The sequence below is a fragment of the Meriones unguiculatus genome, chromosome 3, assembly GCF_030254825.1.
Source record: "Meriones unguiculatus strain TT.TT164.6M chromosome 3, Bangor_MerUng_6.1, whole genome shotgun sequence".
Lineage (NCBI taxonomy): Eukaryota > Metazoa > Chordata > Mammalia > Rodentia > Muridae > Meriones > Meriones unguiculatus.
In genome coordinates this window covers 136,460,542-136,486,157 of record NC_083351.1, presented here as the reverse complement: position 1 = coordinate 136,486,157, position 25,616 = coordinate 136,460,542, and the positions used below count along the sequence as shown (strand labels likewise).

The window sequence follows — 25,616 nt, the reverse complement described above, 5'->3', positions numbered from 1 at the left end:
TCTTAGACAAAAGAGATCAGGGCTAACCCAGCAAGTCCTGCTCTCTTCCAGGGGTTTGGTGTGACTGGCCTGGTTTGGGAAGGGGATGTGTGGGCAGCCTTTGAGAGGAGCCATTTTGCTCTGACTTTATTCTGGGGGACCTGAGAGCCTGTCCAGAAAAAAGAGGTTATCTCACGTTCCCTGTCCCCCCCGGGGGGGGGGGAGTGTAATTGGGCTTGCCCAGGGTGAAGGGCTGCTCAGTTACAGCCAAAATGAGGCTAAAAAAAAATTCCTTGCTTTCTAGGCAAACTCATGATAGAGTGTTCTTTATGGAGCCTTCTGCCACCCAGAGCCTGTCCATCGCCCACCGGGGTCTGCTCCTTTTTGGCCACGTTTTTTCTCAGGCCTCAAATATCAACTCTCCCCTTAAAATATTCTGAGTGACAGAATGGAGGCTTTTCTGTAGCCGGGGTGCTGGTGTAGCTCGTTAATTTTCAAAGTGTTTCACAAATATTTATCTACCTTAGGTCATTTGCAAACCTATAAGCCCTGTCATCCCACCCCAAGGTTGCCCCCTCCAGCCTGGTTGCCCAAAATGAAGTCAGAAGCCGTGGACTGGGAATTCTATCTTGGCGGACTTTGAAACGCTCTCCCAAATGGTTTGTTTATTTCCCAAGTCTGCCCTTTATAGAGGTCCTGAGTGTGGCAGGACTGCCCAGTCCAGACATGCAAAGCCCTTTGCCCTCCCTGCTAGAGGTGAGAGGATCTTATTTATGAATTCATCTGAAATCACTTTTAATCAAATTAAGACTCTTTCTCCGGGATTATGTCAGAGCACCGGAATAAAGAGGCTGTTAGCGGGAGCGAGGCATTCAAGGACAGGTGAGCATCTGGCGTGGATAAGTCAAGAAAGCCTACTTCAGGTTACATTCTGAGGTCCCTAAAGCGTAACTGCTTCCTTGTAAAGAGGAGGATTCTTGTAGTTGGAGGCCTGGCTCCTTCCTGGCCTCATGTCTCCCCCTCTTCCCGGTAGTCCACTGGTCTGAATTGTAACAGGGTTACTAGCTCATAGTGGCCGAACCTGATCCTGCCTGGCTTCTGGTCTGAAGTCTGACCCCTGGTGAATTTTCAGAAGCTGTGGTCTGCCTGCAGTAGGCTCGTTCTGATAAGATAGGCTTTTGTGTAGAGCGGGCAGGAGGGAGCAGTTTCAGGAGGCTCCGGATCCTGATCGCGCGGTGATAGCAATCCTTGAGACTGATGTTAGCCTCATTAGGAAAGGCTATAAAAGTCTGGTAAGATTCTTATAATTATCCCCCAAAGCGCAAATCCTTAGAGTTTCAGTTTGTTCGGTGAGAAGGCTTGGAGAAGGTTTACCGTGAATATGCCTGACCAGCAGCTTCCGCCTACCAGCCCCACGTCTAGCATATTTTGTTACATATTTTGTTTTTGCAAAAGCACCAAATTGCCAAACAGAAGGGGGAGAAAAAGACAATGACATATTTCAGTGTACTATTTCACCTTTGCAAATCAATATACAAGCCATTAAAACTACATTTTTCCATGAATGATAAGTGTAATTACCTCTCTCTCGCCATAAAAACTTGTCCTTATTAAATGTAAATATTTAAAAATGATTGAAATATATTTGAAGGGCACTTTATAGCCTGATTTTATATGCTGACATCTGGGTTGCCTTTCCTAAAACACTCTATTTCTTGGAGAGTTATTAAATTAGTATTTTGAAAAGAGTAACACTGGACTTGTTCCTTGTTTCAATTTTAATTTCGTACATATTTAGATTTACTGGGAACTCAAGAGTTTTTACATGGGGCTAATGCATCATTATATTTGTGGTGCTTGCACACGTAGAAGCCATGATATTATTGGCAGAAGGAATCTTTAAACAATTGGAAATTCCATTCCCCCATTGACTGTGTACCCCACAAAGAGTGCAGGAATGGAGATTCCAAGATTCCTGTCTGTCGATGTTTAATTTTCCAATTCTGCTTTACATCAAGACAATTTTAAACGATATTTACTTTTCCTTTAACTGGTCAACTTTGTAGCTAGTGAGGTACCCAGTCATCTCTTTTCCCCTGTAAGAGATGTTGATGACCTGACTTAACAGAGTTGGAGACCATGAGAATATTTTTTTTTCAGCTTTACTTTTTAGGAAATTTTTTTTTTCCTCAAAAGTTTTTCATTTTGGTCGTTACACAGCACCACTGTTTATAGGAAGTATGTTTGTTCATTTTGTGCTTTGAGAGAATCCCAGATGATGACAGAAAAATCTAATATTTGAAAATACAATATTTGCTAACATGCCTCATTCTGGATGGTAAAAAAAAGACTTAGCCCCCAAATGTGCAAGAATTTAGTATAAGTGGCTCAAAAATATTTTTTTTCATGATAAACAAATAATTCTCAGATGGATGTATTCCTGAGCTCCATATAGGAAAGCAACCATCCATGCAAACTGTGCTGGGCTAACCCTCCCATCCTCCTTACTCTTTTCCTTTCACTCTGCTAAATCCTTGAGGTGTGTAGAGCTGTTATGCTAGGAAGCAGGTCAAGTAATCTGAACATGTAGCTTTTTATACATTTTTCTTTGCAAAGGAATTTTTTTTCTTCAAATCAATCCCCCCAAATAAATGGTTTATAAAAACAAAAGTCTGTTTGTTTTGAAACTGCACACAAGAAACCGTGTTATAACAATGACTCTGTTTGCTTTCTCCCTGAGAAGAAGTTCACGGATAGCCAGTGTTTCTCTTCCTGATAAACTTTTAAAAATTAAAGTTGACTCTGGAGAGAAAAAAAAAATCGGTGAAGTGTAGATATTTGTGAAGTGTGGCTTTATTCACTTGTCCCTTGGAGTGGCTTAATCTTTATTACTTTCTATATGTTTTTTTTAAACAGTTTTTCTCATGTACAATCCCTAAACTATAAAATTTTTAGAAATTTGCTTTTTTTAATTTCATAGATTCTTGTTAAATGAGTAAACTAAACGTGCCATCATATAGAGATTTTTGAGTGAGTCTTGAAATTATTCTTCTCCTTTTTTTTTTTTTTTTTTTTTTTTGCATTTTGCTAGAACGGTTGGCAAAATGTCTGGCGTCCAGAAGCATGTTCTCAGTGTCACTAGAGGTGAACAAACGAACAGGGGCACACGCAGCTCACAGGCAGTGGCTTGGGAATTTTTTCGGAGGCATATTTTCTTACGGTAATGCCTTTGTAGACTCCATCCACGTTCAGACATCAAAGGGCATGCAATTAATAACGGGCATCTGGAGAGCCGATCTCATGCTTCCGATTTTAAAGTGGGGAAGGACAGGAAAATCAGCCGTGGTCAGGTATTAGCTGTAATCATTTTTAAACAACAGCACTGAAGGCTTCTCCTTTGTACCTCTGCTCTCTGAGAAATTTAGAGACGCACACATGCAAAGAGTTCCGTGGGATGCCTTCCTTCTGCTGGATCCGAGAGCAGTGAGAGATCTGACCTGAGTCGTCAATGCTCACTCAGATAACCTTAATTTCTTGAATAAAACCAAACTCAATGTTGTGTGAACTCTTTCCTAACCCCACATGGACATACGGTAACACACACTTGTATTATTAAAGTCTTGGTTAATGCCGAAATGAATGTTTTTGAATACTAGGATAAGAGTAACTTTCTGCTTGCTGGAAGCAAAGGCATTCTTAGGCATTATTTATTTCTTCTCTTTTATGGTAGCCTGTTTGTCTTTTTCAGAATGATATATGTTACCAAGCCCCAAGTATAAGATAGTCAGGTAAGACTGTACGTATGTGCAACAAAAATGTGCTAGAGAAATATGGAGCTTTGGGCTCCAAACATTCCAGCAGATAGAAAAACCTGCAACTTTTAAACAATACTTTTCACTTCAGTGGGCTGCAGATAATAAAGAGACGCTTGTTTCTGGTAAATTAAAAAACTGACATGGGGGAAAATATTTATTTGCTTTCTACATTGGCCAAATGACTAGTGGATGTTAAAACAAAAACAAAACAAAACCTGTAAACAGACAGATGCAACCAATTCCTCCTTCATTAACAAATACTGCACTTTTACAATAAAGCAAATTCATTAAAAAATGGCTGTAGTCTTAAAACTGAATCTGCCACTCAGCCTATTTAAAATATTTAAAAATTGATATGCTAATTGGTTGAGGGGGTAAAAATCTTGTAAACCTTTAAAAACCAACTTGAATTTTAAAGGCTCTTCTCGCAGGTTCAGGTAGGAAAAGCCCCTGTCCGTTTTGTGTTAGTTCTGTACATTCGCCTCTTGCCTGAGTCTGCCCAGCAGCCAGCTTTGTTTTCCTTGTCGGCATCAGCAGGATCGGCAACATGCTTTAAAGTTAATTAGAAGCAGGGTCCATATCGCCGTCAGCAAACATGTTATAAGCTTACTATTTAATAGTGATTCCGGGTAAGGCCATCATCCCCTTCCTAAATCCAAATATAAAAGCTGAAATCGTATTTGTTAAAACTGTCATGTTGAATTTGTGGCCCAGATTGCTTTCCTGAGGCGTGCTGGGCCAGAGCTGAGCCCTGCTCACAGCTGCAGACACCCAGAGCCCAGCGACCTCCTGAGAGTGGCTGAGTCGCTGGCTCCATGCTGCTCAAGCCGCCTGCCTCCCCCCAAACAGGGTTTCAACTTAGCCGGCTCTCGGCTTTTCCACATTGTAAAACCGTTTGATTTATTTGTTTGGTTTGGTTTGGTTTTTAGAAGCACTGCAGAAATTATTTCCTACTGGCAGAGAGGGCACTTGGACTTACACTGCATTCGTTTCACGTCATTAGTTTAGCGTTCTCAAACTTAAAATTGGAAAGTATATGGACGGCTTCTAGAGACCTCAGTTCTGACCAGAGCAGAACAAATTAAAGCTGATGGATTCCTTTTGCTGTCTAACCTGAGCGGCGATACATCATAAAGCGCTGCGGCCATGCTGAGGGGTTCCCTCTGTCAGCTCGGGAATTTGGTGGTAGGAAATGTTAGTTATTTATAAAACGCGGGAAAAGGTCTACTGTTGCCATTCTGGATTTAAAAAAAAAAAAAAAACAAACAACAAAAACCCACGTAATTTTATGTCAGCGCTTATGTCAAGAAGGGGTGCCTGATGACAGCCGGGACCCCATATCTTCAGGCTGTTTCACCTCCATTCTGACTCTCGATCTTTATAAGTAATTCAAGCAACAAGCTGGTTGCTCTTCTGGGCTGGAGCTTCGGGGGAGGGGGTTGGCTGGGTGGGCGCAGCTGCCGTGGGGCGGGGTATCCGCTCTCCATCCGTGGTACCCAGCCGGGGAGGCTGTGCGCAGCTGGCGCCCGGTGGGGATAGAGCGAAGGCCCGAACTCCACAGTGGCTGTCGGCGGCGTCTCTCCCGGGCTGTTCCAGCCTCTGGTGGCTCCGGTCCTTCCCCGGCTCAGCGCAGGTCAGACCGTGGTTTCTGCCGGTAGTACGGGGACCAGCGTAGCCCTCAGGTGAACGCTCCCCGAAGCTCGCCTGCCACCTGTTGGCCGCTGGTGGTGCTGATGCGATGGGAGAAGCCACACATCTAAAAATCCTTTAAGACTGGCCAGGTTCCCTGTTCAGGTCTAATGGCTGGTCACCAGCACCTGTCTCCTGATCACCCCACAGGCGCCCCCTGGGTTTCCTGGGTCCTCATGTGGCCAGACCATGGCTACAGCGCTGTGGCGCAGTCTCAGATCCCTGCCTCTGTGGAGAGGATTTCTGGATATCCCGGCTCCCCTTTTGGCTTCCTCTAGCCACCCCAGCTGGGCACAGATCCGATGTGCAAAAGCCCTTCTGGGAGAGACAGGCAAGGCTTCCCTTCTGACGCACTTAGCGTCCTTGATGTGTTGCCCCCAAAACTGCCTGTGCCGTTTGGGATTGCTAGTGGAAAGAGAGAGTCATGCCTTCTCCCCTTTGGAAGTCAGTGATCACCTCCAAATATCACAGGTGAGCCATAGTGTTCTGAAGGGCTGTGCGCCTCGCCCACAACCACATACAAGCTTGGATTCATCCTTGAAATATTTCTGTGGGTGGCATAGAACAAAAATGTGGCTCTTGGTGGCCATTTGGGGATTAGGAATAAAGACAGGGCGGCAAGCTTAGGGCATAGTCCTACATTCCTTTTTGAGGTGTGTGTATGTTTATGTGTATAGGGGTTTCTCCCGGGTCCCACCAGCCACTGCTGACCCACAGGTGGTCCTTGGCCTAGTTGGAGGGACTGTTTCTTCATTCCATGGGCTCTGTGCCCAGAGGCCTCGTCACTCTCAGCCCAGCCACCTGCAGCTTTCATGAGCACCACACAGGGCAGCCGTGAAGAACGCTTGGCTCATACTTGCACCCGTGCTCTGCTCTCGGGCTGAACCCATTTACTTGGTCTGTAGAGTGGCTTTAATGCATCATCTCAATAATCGGAGATACTCTTGATATTTGGTCAATTATCAGATGTTGATAATTTAGCTATGGAAAAATGATTTTCTTGGCCTAGGGCCTCGTGAAATCCTGAAACGGCATGGTGTGACTGAGTGGGTTTTCCCCACCAGTTCCCAGTTCCTGTTGTGATTTAAGGTAGGAAGAATCCTTTGGCGTGTCTTCTCCTGGGTGCCTGCTACCTTTAGAGCAATATAAACGGAGAATGCAAGAGTTCGGGCACACACTTCTGTGTGTCAGAGAAGAAAAGGACTGAACTGTTGTGGACTGGGCAGTCAAGGAGGTAGAGAGAGAGAGAGAGAGAGAGAGAGAGAGGTCCTACTGAGCCTGCACTCAGATTTTTATGGAGAAGAAGGAATGTAGGAAAGTCAGTAAACGTCCCCCTCGTGGCCCCGTGAACATGAATAGAAGAAAGACTCTGAGCAACTGGCTATTTACCTCAGCACAAAAGCCGCCTCCCACCTAGCACCTCCTTTTTATTTCTAACCTGTCTGACAGAAATACACAGCTGACTGAATGAGCCTTCCCACAATACTGTCCATCATGAAATATGGGGGACCAAAGGCAAGACAAACTTTAAACACACCTGGCACAGCTGGTCTCCGCCTTTGTGCTCAGAATGGCCTCCCGTCAACCGACTGCCCCGTCTCCATTCATGAATTCTCCGGAAGATGTCAAACAGGCTGACTTTCTCTTTGTGGCAACACAGCATTCTAAAAGTCAGGTCATCGAGCTGCCTTGGGAGAGTTGGGGACATCTGACTGATAAGCAAGCTTGCTAGGCCTGTGGGGCTCACTGCTGCTCTGTCAGACTGGGTGATAACACAGAGGAACAGATCTGTGGGGTCCCCACTCTCTGAGCACCTTCAAGACAATCAGAACAGGTTTCCACTGCCCCAGGTGATTCCAAGCAAGCAAGCTGCTGAAGGGGTCTGACCAAACCCTCCTGGGTTCCTCGGGGCAAGGAACAGGTGGCTGAGTGTGAGCCACTTGCCTGTCTGTACACAACTGGAACCCAGGACCCTTGCTTTGCCTTGAGTCATGGATAGGAAGCTGGCTTGTACCACGCTCAAAGCGGCTCCCTTCTCATGTCCCTCACCCCGGTAGCTCTAACAGGCGACTCAGCTTTCTACTTTGTCTGTGTGGAGGAAGGAAATGCTTGAGCCGTTCTTGGCTTTTTCCAGCTGCTATAGTTCATTTGTTTTAACTTTCCCTCTCCTGAGATAACAGATTCCAGAGGCCAGGGAGGCCAAGGAGGTGGTGTGTGGAAAGGGCTTTTAAGTGGGGTCATTCTCAGTTGTTCGGCAGTCACTGACAGAGCTGAGGGTGATGCGGCTATAGGGGCACTTTGGATTGGAAGCTGATAAGATTTCTTTCTTTCTTTCTTTCTTTCTTTCTTTCTTTCTTTCTTTCTTTCTTTCTTTCTTTCTTTCTTTCTTCCTTTCTTTCTTCCTTTCTTTCTCTCTCTATCTTTCCATCCTTTGTAAAACACGGGAATCATCTGTAATTATCAGCTGAGGAGTCCACATTGCTCTTATCCGCAGAGGAAAGAGAAGACAAAGTGGACTTCAGGACAGTCAATTGGGTAGCCCATCAAGCAATCACTTAGAGGGCATTTGCTCTGGCCATTGAGTGTCATTACCGTTAGCCACTTAATCCCTGTGAGAGGCCATGCTCTGGGTCACCCCACTTTAGAGATAAAGTGCGGCCCTGTGTTTCTTCTGTGTGACTGTAGCTGGGGCCGAGAGGCCTTGCCCTCTGCCCCGAAAGCCCTCGTTATTTGCCTCATGTGAGATTCAGGCACGTAGGAACAAATACTTCTGGAAGAGCTAAAGGAGAGTTCACAGCCATCACTGTGGGTATCTGTCAGGCTCCTCTGTCTAAATTACCACAGCCCCCTTTTTCTCTCTTGCTTCCTTGTACCCCTGCCTGCCTCACAGGAGTTGTGTGTGTTCACCTGGCTGCATGAGGGAAAATTGTGGAAATTCTGGAATTGCCCCGGGATGCTGAAGATGTAGAAGATGCAAGCTCCTCAGTCGGTCTGTCCTGCATCCTGCCGACATAGTCTACAAGAGCTGTAGGCACACGGAGGCCAGATAGAATCCAATGAACTAAATCAATGTTATTAAATAAAGTCTCCCCCACACTCTCCTTTTGTCTTCTGCATCAAAGCCATTCGGTATGTGATGGCATCATATGTAACAATCTAGAACAAATCTCCCAGAAGAGAAGTGCATCAGAAGGGTGCCAGTCACTCCCGTTTTCCGCTCTGTCCCCATTTCATGTGGGGTGAGTCACTGGGGTGGCTGCTCACAGCAACCCCCCCACACTGGTTGGCTAGGAGTTGGGGGAGGAGGGGGTTCTCTGGGGCTTTCTGCAGCCTGGGCCTGCTGTCAGCTCTGTGCAGGTCAGTGAGCTCCAGCTGGGGAGAGTTTTGGGCCTTTGCCCTCTGGGCTGTGTCCATCCTGGCTAAGGGTCAGAGAGAACCACACCTCTTTGATTCTAGGCCTCTGCACGGCCAAGGCCTTCTCTGGTGATTCGAGCAGGGCGTTGTTTTCTTGCCAAGTGCATCCACCGTACAAGTGTGCAAGCACTTAAGTGGGATGTATTCCCTGGGTGGATTAACCTCGATTCTGGAGCTGACCTTTCCAGGCCTTCTTGTCAATGAACCAGCCTGGAATTTGTGCTCATTCACCGGCGAAGGGCAGTGTGACCTCTCTGTGAGGTAAGAAGACGTCGGCATTTGCTGAACCAAGGTTCTGAACTCTCTTCAGAACCGGAGGACGGTGCTGTGGCCCGCTTCAACTGTATCGTTTGCTGTACAGCCTGAGTTCTGGACCGCCCCTCTCGGTTCTCGATGGTCTGCCCCTGCACACGATGTTCGTAACCACAAATGGCGCAGCTTTTGAGAAGCTTCTAACTGGGAACTTTTCAGCTCCCTTTTTGTCAACCACTACACAGTTTTGCTTAAGAAGAGGCCGGAGCCCTTCATTTGGGTTTGTGCTGTTCTTCCGTTTGGTTTGGCCACCCCTCGCTGGATCCTTCAGGACTTCATCTCTGGGGCTCATGTTACCTCCCACAAGCCACTGGTGATGTTGGCTTTGATTTCTTCCATTATGATTCTTGCCTATCAGCCTTTGAAACAATGACCACAAGCGAGCAATTTTTCTGGTCCCTCTACATACCCAACATTCTGTGATAAGCTCTTATATGTTCTCCTTTGTCTCCTCCCTTCTGCTTCTCTTTGCAGCCTCTTCATTAGTATAGAAGCACAGCATTCTGTTCCACTCGCCGGGTGATAGTGCAATCATTATTTAGACTCTGTTCAAACTGCCTGTATTTATCCAGGGAGGTCCCCTTCAGGTTTCATGCCTGTGGGCTTTTGACTTGCCACCGTCATCATTGTGAGGGATTCTTCGCTTTCTGATTCTCAGGTGTTCCGTTGCCTTGGACCTTTTCTGCTCTGGTCTTAGTGCCAACTGTTTTTCTAGGTATAAAGATTCTAGGCTGTTGGTCTGCCCACTGCTGTCGGAGGGTCCTTGCTTCTGGCTGCTCCAATACAAAGTTTCTGTCTACCCTACCTTTGAAACATATAGATCATGCATTCACAAAAGCATATACATTGAGTAGAAGTTTAAACTGCTATCCCTAAGTTTAATCAGTCCATAGACTCTTCATCGGTTCCTGTTCGCCTGGGTTTGAAGCTCAGTTCTTCCACAGTAAGAACCCTGGCTCTTAACGCTATTGTATATTTACACTCTCAAATTGTAATTGAGGTGTGTAAAAGAGGTGTGTGTACCTTGCCAGCCTCCTATACTCACAGTATACAATCAATGTGTTTTGTTAAAAGAATTATTTGGAGGCGGGAGCAGTGGTGCACACCTGTACTTCCAGCATTCAGGGAGGCAGAGGCAGGCAAGGCCAGCATGGTCTACAAAGCAGGTTCAGGACAGCCAAGGCTACACAGAGAAACCATGTCTCAAACAAACAAACAAAACCAAAAACAACAAAAAAGGAATTATTTGGATGAATTCTTTGTTTCTTCCTTAGCATGCCATTCAGTTTTAGTCTTCCTGCTAGATGTGTCTGAAATACAGTATGGCTCATTCTTGTTAATTTTATTTTTGATTCTGTGGTGTACAAATAAGCTTCTAATAGAGAAAGCTACAAAAAGGCATATGCATGGGTGAAACTTTGTTAGAAAGCACAGGAACAGGCCAGAGGGGAGTAAGCTGGGTATCTCTGGAGCAAGAGAGGAAAGACACAGAAAAGGATTTAAAAGATGGGATTTTCCTCCTGAGGATAGTTTTTTTTTTTTTTAACTTTTGAGCAAAATATGTTGATTATTTTAAATTATTATGCTTTTATATTTGCAAAAGCAATCAAATAGGTATATTTTTGCTCATTTTTAGGAAAGATAGAGTATGAAGGATATCTATGCACAGACACATATACATATATCTATATACACATAGACATAGTCCTTTCAACCTTAGTCTATACATACACATATATGATGTGTTTCATAATAAGCAATGTACTCTATAAATTATTCCATATCAATTCAGAGTTTTTTCTTTTTTCTTTTTTTAACCAGATCATATTACTTCTCTGCACATATATAGAACAGTTGGTTTTTGTTGTTTCGAATCAGTTTTGTTTCTGTGTCTGAGAACTTAGGGAATTTCTAATTTTATTGTGCAATGAAGGAACTTGGGAGTGTTGCATTCCTTTATTGTGATTTTTGCTTGGTTGTTTTGACACATGGCCCTGCTAGGTAGCCCAGGCTGGCCTCAGACTCAGAATCTTCCCGCCTCAGCCTCCTGAGTGCTGACAAGATGAGTCTGCCCTCTCGCCTGGCTTGACTGTGGTATGTTCTCCGTGGTAGCGTGTCGTTAGCATTAAAGTGGGGTGTTATGGAACAAGGGCAAAGGCTCAATGGCTGTGTTAGTCTTGCCAGCCTCCTCCTAGGGGTTTGTAATATCCATCCTCACTAGCCACGTGTGGGAATGCTGTCTCCTTAGAGCTTTGTCAGCCCTGTGGAGAGCTAAGACTTTGGATTTTTGCCAATCTGATGGGTGAGAATAGAGATGCCACTGGAGTCTTAATTTGCAGCTCTCTGCTTACGCATGGGTTTCTCTGCAGACATCCTCCTCATCGACTTTCTCTGCCCACTTCTATGCAGGGAGTCCCTAAAAGTCCTTACTGTCAGGCACAGATAAGACAAACATTTCCTCCAGCACTGTCTTCTTCAATTTTAAATGTCAATTGCCAACTATTCTCTGATTTCAGGTAGATTTGGATTTGTGGGTATAAAGCATTGGGTTACCATGGGAACCATGATTTCACTCAGCACCATGGGCCATAGGATGTTCTATGCTCATCTCCACCATGGTGAGGAAGACCTGGAGCAGAGAGCCGGCTGACGGCTGCTCCCAGGAGCCAGAGAGCTCACACAGTAGCCCACATCCCACTGATGAACTTTGTCCATCAAAGATCCCCCTCCTGACGGTTTCATAACCTTCTCAAACCAGCTGAGACGCACTGCCTGTGGGAACATTGCTCATTCAAACCGCCATGTCCTGTGCCCAGCACCCATCGGCTCATCGCCATCTCAGGGAGCTGTGGTCCTCAACAGTGTTCCAGAGTCTTCTACTGAAGTGTCACGGGCATAAAGGCCATTTGTTTCATCCCGGCAAAACCCCCTTTCCGCCACAAGCTTCTGTCTCAGTTACTGTTTTGTCGCTGTGATAAAATATCACGACCAAAGCAACTTGGGGAAGAAAGGACTTATCTCGGCTTATGGCTCTTCCATGATGGCTGGAAGAGAGACATGGGGGAGGGATAGGGGGAGGGAGGGGTATGCACCAGGCTAAGAACTCTCAAAGCCCACACAACCACAGTGATTTTACTTCCTCCAGCAATGCTACACCTTCTAAAGGTGCCGTAGTACTCTCTTAACCACAGAGATTTTTTTAAAATAATAATAATAATAATAATAATAATAATAATAAACCACACTTGGTAGGCTTAATTCCTTTTCTGTAGCTCTTTTCTATTTTCTTACCAATGCTTGCATGTGAAGCTTAGTATCAGCTTGTCTAGTTCCAAGAAGCTACTTAGAATTTCTTAAAAAGAGTGATCTATTTGTAATTGTGTGTATGTGTGTGCGTATGTGTGTGTTAGGGTATGTGCATGTGAGTGCAGTACTCATAGACACCAGAAGACGGCGTCAGACCCCCTGAAACCAACATGACAAGCAGATGTGAGTCTGGTGAGTGCTGGAAAGTGAACTTGGTTCTCCGCAAGAGCTGTGCTTAATCTTCTGCCATCTTCTCCCAGCCCTGGGCCCTCTGAATTTTTAAAAGACCTTAATGTTTGCAAATCAACTGAGAGAATATCTATTGACTTAACCATTCTTCAGGAGTGTGTTAATTGTTTTCTTCGTATAAAATGTCAGCATTTCTTGTTTAATTCAATTCAAATTTTCAATTCCGCACTGCTACTCTAAGTGGGAATTTTTCTTTTATTATATTGCACTAGGTATTATTTGTGCCTCTATGGGCCATTATGTTTTGATGTTAATTTTATGTCCCAAACATCCCCCTTTTACAATAAATTGTTTTGTGTGCATTTGTTCAGTATGGGTTCTAGGTGCCCTTGGCAATTCTTGAGATACTTTTAGTGGATTCAAAAGGCCAAAAATAAAATAAAATAAAATTCATAATGACACTGAGACAGAATTTGTTCTCTTAATTTTTGTTTTCTCTTCAGCATACAGTGCAGCTTTTCCAGAGGTTATGTGATGTGTGTTATCACAGCAGACATGAAAACCTCTCAGAATAACAAAAAATACACATGAAAATATAAAAGCTTTACCCCAGTTTTTGTTTATACTTATTTGAAAATATGCTCCTTATGTTGTTATATTTGTTACTTTTAAATTAGAAAAAATTTCTTTTTAAATTTCTTATGCAGAAAATATGTACAGATGTATACCGCAGAAAATATGTACAGATGTATACCACAGAAAAATGTAAGAGTGTGGAAGAGTTTGGTCATCAAAAATGTGTAGACCTTCTGAGTTTTACGGTTCTTCTGTAGCGTTTTCAAGATACACTGCAGCAGGATTCTGTCAGCCTTTTCTGATTCTCAAGCCCCTGCTTGGTCTCCTGTCATCTCGCTGCACTGCAGATGTGTTCATTGTTGGGGGGACAGTGTGTGTGTCTGGGTCCAGATCTCCTCTCTGTCTCTGGAATGTACCCACCAGCTAAGGAGCTGGCTCACGGCTGTGTGTCAGGGTTTGTTTGTGATTTATTTTTATGGTTAGAACCTTCTTCTAGCACTTGAGGATGGCTGTAGCTTTGATATTGTTGCTGCCATTATATTCACACTTAAAAAAAAGATTCTTTTTTAGTTTATGGGTATGAATGTTTGCCTGTATGTGTATTTAATGTATACAGTACCCACAGAGGCCAGAAGGGGGCATCAGCTTTCTTGAATTTTGAGTTACAGATAAATAGACAAGAGCTACCACTAGGGTGCTGGGAACTGAAGCCAGGTCCTCTGCAAGAGCAGCAAGTGCTCTTAACCACTGAGCCATCTCTCCAGCTTTCCATACTTTTTAATAAAAACATCAGCTTTTCCTATTTCTTACTTAGCCTTTTCATATGGGCTGACAGTTTTGTGGAATCTTATGGCTCTTAGTAGTTAGTAATGAAAAAATTAGTAAGTAGTAATAAAAACCATGCTTTACTTTTCTTCTTTCTTTTGCTGCCATTTTTAATGTTACACTTCTCTACTCCCGGACTAGATCTTGTTGACAGAACCTTTTGATACCATGACCCTGCTTGCTTCATTGCGTCTCCGCCGCTCACGCAAATCAGTTTCCCAAGCCACACAGTAGGCCTCTCCATGCATTGATTAGGACCTATCACATATAATATAGGAAATATAATTCCTGTATTATATAATAATAATAAAAGAAATATTCCTATATATATTTTTAATTCGTGCTCTCCACTTATTCTTCATTTACACCTTCACTGCTTGTCTTCTATTTCCTCAGCTTCCTTGCTACTCCTTTATGACTCCTTCTTATTACCTTTTAAAAATGTCCTTTAGTAAAATTTAATCTAAACCCATCTGCTTTGAACATTGTGTAGTTTGTTCTTTATTTCTGGGAAATTGTTGACTTTTTCATCAACATTTTCCCCAAGTATATCAACCCAAATTCCATTTCTTCCTTATTAAAATCTTTTCCATTCTTATCTTTAAATATGTGATTCTAGTTGCTGATTTTTGGGAACTTCTTTGGCAATTCCCCCAAAGGACTGTACTGTTCTGAAGTAGTAGGTATTGTTGAATGGGTTGAGCAAGTCTCTGTGCACGCCCTGCCCAGAGCACAAACAGTATCTTTTGAGAGCAGGAAGTGCCTACTGAGAGCAGGAAGTGCCTGCTGAGAGCAGGAAGTACCAGCTGAGAGCAGGAATTGAACTGGATCTTGGCTGAGAGGTCAAAGAGCAGATTTTGTTGCTTTTTCTAAACTTCAAATCTGTGTTTTATAATACTTAACTTGTTTTGGAGTTAGATATTATTTCATCTTTACTTGACTTTGGAGGGTAGAGTTTTCACCAAGTTTTCACACAGGGCTTCTTTGTGTATCTGTGTAGCAATGGCTGTGCTGGACTCTCTTCATGGACCAGGCTGGTCTTGAACTCACAGAGATTCACATGCTTCCTAGCGCTGGAATTAGAGGCGTGCACCACCACTGCCTGATTTGGCTTCTCTCTATTTCTTAACACAGGTTCTGACAGAGCTAGTCTTGAGATTCCCTGCCCTTCTGAGGTGGTTTGCAGTGTGTCTCAAGGCTGCCCCCTTTTGTTAGTGTAGTGAAGTGCAATTTGTTTCATGGCTAGTGGAGTGGGGCAGGGGACTCTGTGTGCTCCCCACCCCCACACTTTATGACTACATTCCCAAGTTGAGGGGAAATACCTTTTCTCAATTAATTTCCTTCTCTCCAAAGTAAAGATGCTTTATGGTTGCGAGGCCCAGCCCTGCTGTTGTTCAAATAACAAAACTTAAACAGTAAGTTGAGACTTTAAGTTTATTATTTTATCAGTACTGGATTTTCCCCTTCTGGACGATCCTATTTTTATCTGTTGCTCCACCCCTCACCCGCCATGGACTCGTGGTTGTTTCTTGAGGCAAGGTCTTGCTATGTAGCCCAGAGGGTCCTTGAACTCTGGACCCCTGCTTCAGCCTCCTGAGTGCTGGGATTACAGGCATGTGCCTCCAAGCCTGGCTTTCCCGGAACTTCCTTGGGAATCCCTGTTCTTGCCCTCAGGGATCCCAGGCATGCATGCAGTGGTGCCCTGTGCTTTGTCGGGGCTTGGAACTTAATTCCTACATGCGATTTGAAATTCATAGCCATACATGAATCCTACTGATGCTAAAGGCATGAGTCATTTGCACTGTTGTCTTTTCCTTCTTGATCTCCATTCTGTTTTACTTTGAAGCTTCGAGGAGAGGTTTGGATTTAAGAGGCCACCATGACCTTCCTGACTTACTGCTGTTTAAACAGTGCAAGCGCTGGCTTTCAAAGGAGAGTTTGTCATTTCAACAAATACTTTGAAAATTACTTGGAATAATATATTCAGGACTGATGAGACTGGTGTGTTAATCATATTTCCATGCTTTATTCTCAGTGGCCCACAGGCCCCCTGGTGGGGCATTTAGAAAACTTCCCTTGCAGGGTGCGAAGCCAACCTCTTTGGGAGGGGAAGCCCTTCTACAGCTTCCAAAGCCTGGCCATGTAAATGTGGCATTCTGCTGCATGGCTTTAAGGCTCAGTTGTTGGCATTTTGCTAAGTGTCTGCTAACTTTTTAAAGTGTGAAAGCATTTCTCTGAGCCGCTTAAGGTTTCTCTTGGTGGAATGACGTTGTCAGAGCCACCTTCTGCTCTCACCATGTGGGTGAAACGCTGTGGCCCTCAGAAGTGGTACTAAAAAGGATGTTACGGACAGCAGGAGGTGGCCTTGCTCATGTGTTGCCACACTCATTATTTGTTGGTGTGGCTGTCCTCACTAGCGGTTTCCCTGGCCTCTTATTACTCCATTTCTTATAAATATTTTTTTGTATTAAAAGAATGTTTAAAAAGCAGTGATGTAGGCAAAGCTTTCTCTTTTGACACTTAAACATTAAAAAATGTCATACATGAGTACTGTATTGTTGCTACTTCTCCTCCTCCCTTCTTCCCATGACCCCTCTCAAATTATTGACCTCTTCTTCATTATTGTTACACACATACATACACACACACACACACAGAGTGAGAGAGAAAGAGAGAGACAGAGATAGAGTCTTGTTAGCCTGGGCTCTCTAGTCGGTTAAAATGTGTCTTAGGAAACCAAATAAATAAATGAATGACTGCGTGAGTGAGTACAAAATTAAACAAACAAACAAACAAATAAGGGTTTAGGGAGGTGGCTTGGTCAAACAGTATCTTCCCATAGGCACACTGGTCTGAGTTTGAATTCCTGATAACAGGGACAGTATCATGCGCCTATAGTCCCAGCACACGGGAGGTAGACATGTGGTCATTGCTGGATCTTCGGGTTTAGTAAGAATTCAGGGGCAGTTGCTGGAGAGGCAGCTCAGTGGTTAAGAACACTGGCTGACCTAGAGGACCTGGGTGTGATTCTCAGCTTCCTCATGGCAGCTCACAACAATTTATAACTCCTGTACCAGCAGGCCTGGTGCCCTCTTCTGGCCTCTTCAGATGCTGGGCATGCAGGTGGTGCACAGATTTACATGCAGATGACACACATAAACTTTTTAAAAGCTCAGGTAGAAAACAATTGGGCAAGACTTCCAATATTGATTTCTAGTTTCCACACACACAACCATCTGTGTACACACACACACACACACACACACACACACACACACGTCCACACCCTTTCCCACATAAGTAGATAAGGAAATGAGTCAGTAAATAAATAAAATTCTAAACTAAAGAGAGGCCTGTCCCAGGCTGAGCAAAACCCCAAAGTGATATGAGGTTCGATTGGGACTTTTGCATTCCATTCAGACAGCCTGGTAGGGACAGACCACTGCAGGAACAGCCCAAGCTATGTGGTCAGCCTCTGGGCCTGGGCCAGAGTCAGAGTGAGGGAAAACCTATGGACTAGTCCAAACTAGATACAGGGGCAGGATTCCTTAGCTTCTGTTACATTTCAGTTACTTGGACAATATGGAAATGCCGTTTCTTTGTACTTTTAAACATGAGGTAGGCGTAGAGGTGCACACCTATAATTCAAGCATCCAGGAAGCTAAGGCAGCTAAAGGCCAGTCTGACCTGAGATACCTAGTGAGACATCCTCTCTCTCTCTCTCTCTTTCCCCTCTCTCTCCTTCTCTCTTCTAGACATTCTCTCTCCCCTCTTCCCCCCCTCACTCTCTCACACACACATTGTCTCAGGGTGCTTTAAAATTATCCTGGTGTGGGGCTGGGGGGGGGCTGGGCTGTGAGCTGGGCCCTGAGTTGATGGTGGCTGAGGCTGGGCAGTGTCTACCCGGCGGCCTGTGATAGGCTTGCATCTCCATTTCACTATGTGCTGGAGATTTTGTACAATGAAAAGAAAAAAAGCACAACATTCCTGGAGAGACCAAAGCAACTATGCACACCTAAGTTTCCCTCACAGCCCCACTCCCACCCCAGTCACTCTTCTCTCCCAGGTTTGATCTTAGAGACCGAAGACTCCTCTCCCAGGAAAACTAGAGGGTTGACAGTATAGGTAGCATGGAAAGCCATTGGCAGGGTGATCTGTTGAGCACTTCGAGGCACAGGCTGGCTGCAGTGGGCAGTTGGGCACCGTGGCAGTGTGAGGAGGTGGGTCCGTTCCAGACTCCATGGTAGGGAATGGGTGACCACTCACACCTAAGCCTCCTCACCTTTGACCTGCTGCCTCTCCTTGTGGCTGGGGGTGGGCAGGATCAGCACCCATGCATCTTTCACTCTTGCCAGCCCTTGAGAGGGGACCAGAGGGCAGTGTTGGTGGTAGAGGGCAGGCCTCCACTTCACATTCATCCATTTTTAGCCTCTCTGGGCCATGCAACCTGCTGGCCTCCTTGTGCTTCTGCTCACGGATGCTTTGTGGCTCTGCCTATGCTGGCATGACATGACTCATTCTCTCGTAGCTGGCGTAGCCGCAGCGTGGACATACTATACTTTCTTTGATTGTTCAGTCGACGTGTCCTCTGTGGTTCACTTCTGGGGTGACCAGGGAATGAAGAAAGGCCAGACGAAAAGCTGGGATGAGGTGGTCACGCACTCTGGTGGCCGCAAGATCAACTCTGCTGCATCCGGGAACCTCGGGGTGAGAAGGCAGGGCTAGTTGGTCTCAGCTGGAGGTCTCTCACAGAGCGGCTTCAGGTTGGAGTCCTCTAGCTGCAGTTGCTGGGTTTTCACACACGGGTCACTGTTCTAACATACTCACTGGTTGTAAACACACATACCTGGACCAGAGCGAGCCTTTGCCTCACAAGGAGGGAGGCTTTGCCTGTTCCCATGGCCCCTGAGGCATCGGCCCTTGTCAGTCATACGTACCCACTCAGGATTTTACTCCTCATACTCACTCAGGGCTTCCTCTGTTTCTTTCTTAACGAGAACCCGAGTGGCCTCTGCCCTGACACTTCCGTCTTCATTTTGGGAGCTCTTGCCACATGAATCTTTTGCTCTTTTGCTTGTGTTTTGGTGAATGTTTTTATGTATGTCATATATATACACGCTATCTGTCTAAACAGCCCTAGGTCTTGGCAGTCTGCACTAGTGGGAAGACAGCCAGGTGGGAAAGGCAGCGAGGACTGACTCAGGCATATTGTGGGCTAGGGCTCTAGCCTTGGCCACCATCTTGCTGTGAGACCATGGACAAGAGATTTGCCCTTTCTGAGCCTCGCTTTCTCTGCAAACACACCCCTACTTCACCGCAGGGATGCCGTGAGGGTGACGGGAAACATTCCCTGGTTACCATGGTTGCCCTTGGTCAGAAAAGGTGCATCTTATGTTAGAGGCAGGGTCAACACTAGTTTATCTCAGAGGAGACAGCGTGCGATCCTCCTCCCAATTATTCCACCCCCCTCTACTGACTGGATCTTTGACAAGAAGCAAGCTGTCTTCCTGGAATGGCTCTGGGTCCCGCCCTATAGCCATGCCCACACTCAGTTTTCCAGAGCAACAGGGCTTCCCCAAAGCAAGAACAGTCAGAGTTTGGACTTTGGGACAGTCTTTTCCAGGAGGCTAATTCACTGTCGGGCTTTCCTTTCCAAGTTTTAGAAGACCAAGGTACTCTTGGGGGTGAACTTTTTCACTCTTGGGGATGACTGGAGGCTGGCATTGGTCTCCCCTGCTCTGACTTTGGGTCAGAAGGCATCTGTACCAGCATCACTTGTCTTCAGTGGGCCGTATCCCCACTCCTTGAAAAGCCTCCACGCTTGCCTTCTGCAGGCGGCTGCTGAGTGTCCACCTTGTCTGTTGCCATGCTGAATGTTGTTCATGTGCCATCTCATTTAGGCCTTTTCCTCACAGCCAGGGGAAGTGGAGCCCTAGAGCTTTAAGCCCCTCCAGTGGGACCCTGTAGTTTAGCAGAAGTCTGTCTTGGCTTCTAGGGTCGTATGCTCATCTGCCATCCCTGATGACCCTGCCTTTGTACTCTTGAGTCTTTGTGTGGGTTTGATCGGTGCTGTGTTTTCTCCAGGGTCACGGTTGCCTTTTCTGCTTTTTCCTCTCTGCCCCCTCTTATCCCCCTCCCCCCCGCCCCCCCGGTCCCAAGCTTGGACAGATTCGTATCAACAGCAAAAGCCAATTTCTTGTGAAAATCTTGCTGGGTTGCTGCTGGCAAGCCTCACATACCAAAAAGGCGGTCTTGGCCCTTTATGGAAGTTATCAGGAAGATGAATAAGGCCTAAAACACGAGAGAGCCAGCAGACTGACTCAGACCTCACAGAATGGCTGGCCCTGGCCTTTGAAGAGCAAGCACTATTTACACCCGGCTAATGGTGCTCAGCCTTCTGCCTGCACAGCTCTATAAATACTCTCAGACAGGCGCAGGGGAGCAGGGCAGGGTGCAGGAAAGGCCTCTGTGTCTACAGCCCCTCCTTTGAATGAGAAGGTGGCATGAAAAGCCAGCAGAGAAGTGGTGGCTCTAACACAAAGCCACAACATGTACAGGTCTGTACGCAGTCACGGCTGCCTCCTAGCTGGTGAGCAGGCATACGGGGGTTTCTCCTGGCCTAAGTACATGGAGAGCAGCTGTTTGTCATCCTGTTAGCATGAATATCCATCACAGCTCGTTTCAAATAGAAGCCTGGGAGGGAGAGGCGTGGGCTCCCATGGAGGGCAAACGCTCTATGAATCTGGCAGCGGCCGCCTCCAGGAACTCACAAGCTGGAGATGAGGGAAAGAGGGTGACAGACAGAGCGTGAGGCTCCCCATGGGTGCTTACCACCCATGGAGCTGCAACAGGCCTTGGCAAGGTACAAGCAGGCTGGAAAGGGAAAAGTTTCTCTTAGGGTTCAGCCCCAGCCTGCACACAGTGGCCATCAACCCCTGGCTTTTGGAGATGCCCTGGCTTGCAGGAGCTGATGACAGGCAGAGAGAATAAAAGTTACTGCCACTCCTATAGCAGGATCTTCAGTACTGCTCCTTGTCTGCCCTAGCCAGACTCTGTGAGGGAGGCCGGAGCCTCCCTGCCTGCCCCTTGCTCTCCCTTCAACCAGGGATGCTCCACTCTGTTTGATTTTGCATGATGGTGATCTGCTCTCCCTCCTCTGAAAACTCTGCTGAAATATTCCTGCATCCACCCATCTGCCTGCCCACTCTGTAGGTATTTATTTCACTCACACAGTATTCTAGGCACTGGAAATAAGTGGGTAAAAAAAGAAAGAGGTGGCCCCTACCCTGTCAGGGTTGACATTTTACTGATGTGGAGAGAATACTTAGATGAAGCACAAGTAGAGAGACAAAAAGATAAGACTTGTTGGGAGAGCTGGAGGCAAGGTGTGGCAGGAGGGTGTGGTGTAAGGGAAAGCACTTCTCTGGGAGTTTGAGCTGACACCTTTAGATTGAGGAGGAACTTCCCCAGGAGGAGAGCTTGCCTGACGGGGGCTAGCACAGGCAAAGTCCCTGAGGCAAACTGAGGCAGAGGGCCTTAGTTACTCTTCTTTTGCCAGGACAAAACACCACGGCTGACACAACTTACAAAAGGGAGATTTTTATTTGGAGCTTACGGTTCTAGAGGGTTGGAGTCTATGACCATCAGGGCTGGGAGCACGGCATCAGGCAAGCAGGCATGGTGCTGGAGCAGTAGCTAAGAGCTCACACCATGATCCATAAGCACAAGGAGGCAGAGAGCTTGCTGGGAATGGGTGGACTTCTGAACTACCTCCCACAAAGCCACACCTCTTAATTTTTACCAAATAGTTCCATAACTAGGGGCCAAATATTCAAACATTAGAGCGTACGGAGGCCGTTTTCCTCCAAGCCACCACATGGAACAAGCTTTCCTGGGTAATTAAAATAATCGACATGGCTGGCATATGCTGAGTGTAGGCAAGCCAGTCTGTAGGTTCTGGGCAGCCTGGCATGGTTCTGATGAGGTAGGTGATCAGGTTTGAAGTGAGGGCTGCAGCAAGCTGAGCAGCTTGCTGGGTTCTATGGCCTGTTATGTTGATAATATTTGGAACCTGGTTCTCGCCAGGAGGAGGGCTGAGGCAGTTTCCGAGTAGCCAGGAGGACTTCAGTTGTAGAGGACACAGTGGGACGGAGGCACAGCAGCGTCCTGCGAAACATCCACGAATGTCTGTGTCGTCTCCATGGCGGCCTGGGGCTTGCTGGGCTTTTGCTGCAGGTGATGGCTGAAGCCAGGGGTGGAGTGCTGTCCTGGCGCAGCTGCAGAAGGGAGGAAAGCCCTTTTTCCTGGGTGTGCTTCCCCCTTCCCCATCTGCAAATGGAAAAGCTGAGGCCAAAAGAAGAGACTAGAGTTTCTTGACTAGCGGAACGTTTCATGTTTCCAAAGTTCTTGGCAGGATCAAAGCCTTTATCTGCACAGCTCAAAGATTCCTGTGAGTGCAGACGCAGTGCTCCCCACTGTGAGTGCTCCGGGGTGCTCTCGACAGTGCTCCGCACTGAGTTCTTTGTCCCTCAGGAGACTTTAGCTGCATCAGAGGTTCTGAACGTGTTTGGATGGCTAACGGCCGTTCCCAGCCTCTTTGCCTTCTCTGTAGGCTGTGTGGGGCAATCAGAGCTGAGCCATACTGTCCTCCATTTAGCCTCATGGGAAGGTCTGCACACATTTTACCTTAAGATCTGAGCTTTAAAGGCAGGCAGCTCAGGGGAGAAGGCTGTGCCTTCGAAGTTCATGTCGCATGACTAGAGCTTTTTGGATTTGGAGAAGTGATTTGGCTTTCTTGAGTTTGGGGCCCGTCAGGGAGCAGAGAAAGGGTCAGGTGGCAGTTCGTACCCTGTGTGCGCAGCCTGCTTGCGGGGCATCTGCTCCTTGTTCCTTGACACCTGTCACCTGTGATTTTCACACTCGTGGAATTCACTGAGGCCCCTGGTTGAGAGGGAGACGTGGACCCTCCAGAGTGCTCTGTCAGAGACGCCCACTGTGGTTTTAAGGAGAAGAATGCCTTTTTCTCACAAGCCCCTAGGAGATGCACATGAGACTGGTCTGAGGACCCACTCTGGTGGCTTCTGTGTGAGTTCCTGTAATCTGGTCGTCATGCTGCCCCATAGACCTGGCATTGTGCCTGCTACTTTATGAGGAAATGAAGCCCTCGCCACTGGATGGTGAAGCAGCAATTCCAGTACACATCTGCGTCACCCTAAGCAGTTTACCAACACTGTGGGTCCCACTTTGTTGCCTAGACCTGCCGTCTGCTGTCCCTGTGTGTCTTTAGATCCAAATGAGCTTTTGGCCAAGATTGTAGTTGATGCCAATAGTTTTTGTTGCTCTTTTGTAGTTAAACAGAACCAAATGACTTGGAAAACTTGAATGAGGAAATCCAGGCTGAATGGCTAGATGCTGGAGAGGGGTTAACTCCTTTGGCTGTTCTAGGTGTCTGAGGTTAGGGGACTGTAGTCTGGGGGTCCTTGGGGTCCTGTATCTCTAGTACTCTTACCAGAGGCAGCAGGAGCTCAAGCTTCTCCCCTGACCCTGGGACAAAGAGAAAGGATCCCTCCCCAACAACATCCCACTGTTCCTCCCTTCTAACTTTCTTTCTTCCTTCACACCCTCTTTCCTCCTCCTGCCTAGGATAGAGGATCAACACAGAGAAATGATCAACGTAGAAAGCCCTGATCTAACCATTACACACTGTACATAAATGTATCCCATAATATTATAGCAGTTGGAAACATGAAAACTAGAAAAGGATTTGATTGAAAGAGCTAGAAGGCAGCAGAGGAAGGTCTCTACCTTCTGTTTCCCAGTAGCTGTCTCCCTGCCCAGTGGGCAAGCCAGAGCCCCGAGGAGGCTGTGCCCTGCGAGCCCTACAGGCCTATGCAGACACACAAGCATTTCATACAGAGACCAGCTTCATGGACCTGTCAGGACCAGCTGGACCTGACAGGAAAGGAAGGCACAAGCGAGCGGCTAGCTGGGGACCCTCTGAGGAGGCAGGAAGGCAGAGAATGTGTGTGTGAGTGCTGAGGTATGTCATTGGACTTCTGCTTCCACATTCAGTCCTGGCTTCTGACCGTATTTTCTGCTCTGGCCAGGTCATGGGCAACCTCAAATGCCAAGCGTTCTGAATGGAGGCGTCCTCACCCCAGGCTCAACCTGAGTTTTGGGTTCCTATGGGGCCAAATTGCCTATACTAGGCCTCACCTCTCAGTCCCAACACTGTGAGCTTTCTGTGTGGGTTCTTTGCAAGCCATACTCACTGCAGCATCTGTAGCAGTCAGCCTAACTTTTACCCTCCCCCACCTTGGTTGGCAAGAAGGAACACATTTGGGAGAGACATGATCTTGTGTCCCAGCCCCCCCCCAAAGCCCAGAGCAGGCTCTGCCTAAGCTGGTGTCTTCATCTCTGTGAGCTCAGCCCTAAACTCTCTGGGTCTTAGCTGGATTAAAGGCCTCGATGGTTGCTGAGGAGGAAGGAGGTCCCTCCGTAATTGCTGTTTAAATATGCCTAACAATAGCCATATGTGGAGCCAGATTTGAGGGTTATTAAATATGAGCACCCTTCTTCTCCCAGACATGCCTTTGTTTGCATAACTGGACAACATGGGAAGGGAGGCCAGAGAGCTGCAGAGGCAAAGGAGACTCCAGAAGCCTTGTTTCCAGGGAGGACTGGGCCTTGGCTTGCAGTGAGGCCTCAGGGTGAGAGTGTTCCAGCCTTGGCCTGAGCAGGCCACACTCTGGGACACTAGAACTCACTGCCCACTGACCCTCACTGACTTAACCCTAGCCCATACCTGACAGCCAGCAGCTGCCACTCCCTGTGAGCTCCAGGGCTTGAGGCAGGACTATGATCCCGAGAGGATTCTCTCTTGTCAATCATCAGACACCGTGGCATCCTCACCCATGGGGAATGGAGTTAAGATGCCGCAGAGAGCTGTCTTCGCAGATGGCGCAGCCTTTGATCTTTTCTGTAGATGGTAAATTGAAATAACTGTGTAAACTGGGTTATTAGAGTTTCTAGAAAGGAATGTAAAGAGTAATTAAGAACAGGTAGAAATTACTCTGGAACCAGAGATAGACAAAAAACACAACACCTGAGTTACACCTCATGAATTTTGTTGTTAGTGAGGTCTGGAAGAGTCGGAACCTCAGTTATCACTGGGTAAAAGAGCTCATAATATTTCTAGAAGGCACTTTAAAACTCACACAAAGCTTTATATTTGTGTCTATGTCTGGAAAACTTGCTTCCTTATAGTCTTTATCCCTCATTCTTTTTTCCTTTGGATAGAAGCAGTTGGATTTCCTTTCTGCAGGAGATAGTTGCATAGCATATTTGTTATACATTTTATTGTATTTACATTAGGGATTTGCACTGCAAGGCGATTTACAGGTTGTTTCTCTGCTGCCTCCTAACCCCAAGTCTATGATAGTAAGAGCACATTAATATCTGGCTCGTCTCAGAGTTAAATGTCAGCGTAGAGGAGGGGTGGGTGGGGGAGAA

At 46.4% G+C, this 25,616-nt stretch overlaps 1 long non-coding RNA gene across 2 annotated transcripts in view; it reads left to right on the top strand.

Annotated features, from left to right (window-relative positions):
• Positions 1–25,616, top strand: part of LOC132653147 (uncharacterized) — a 125,199-nt gene that overhangs the window by 10,149 nt on the left and 89,434 nt on the right. The gene's annotated exons all lie outside the window — the stretch shown is intronic.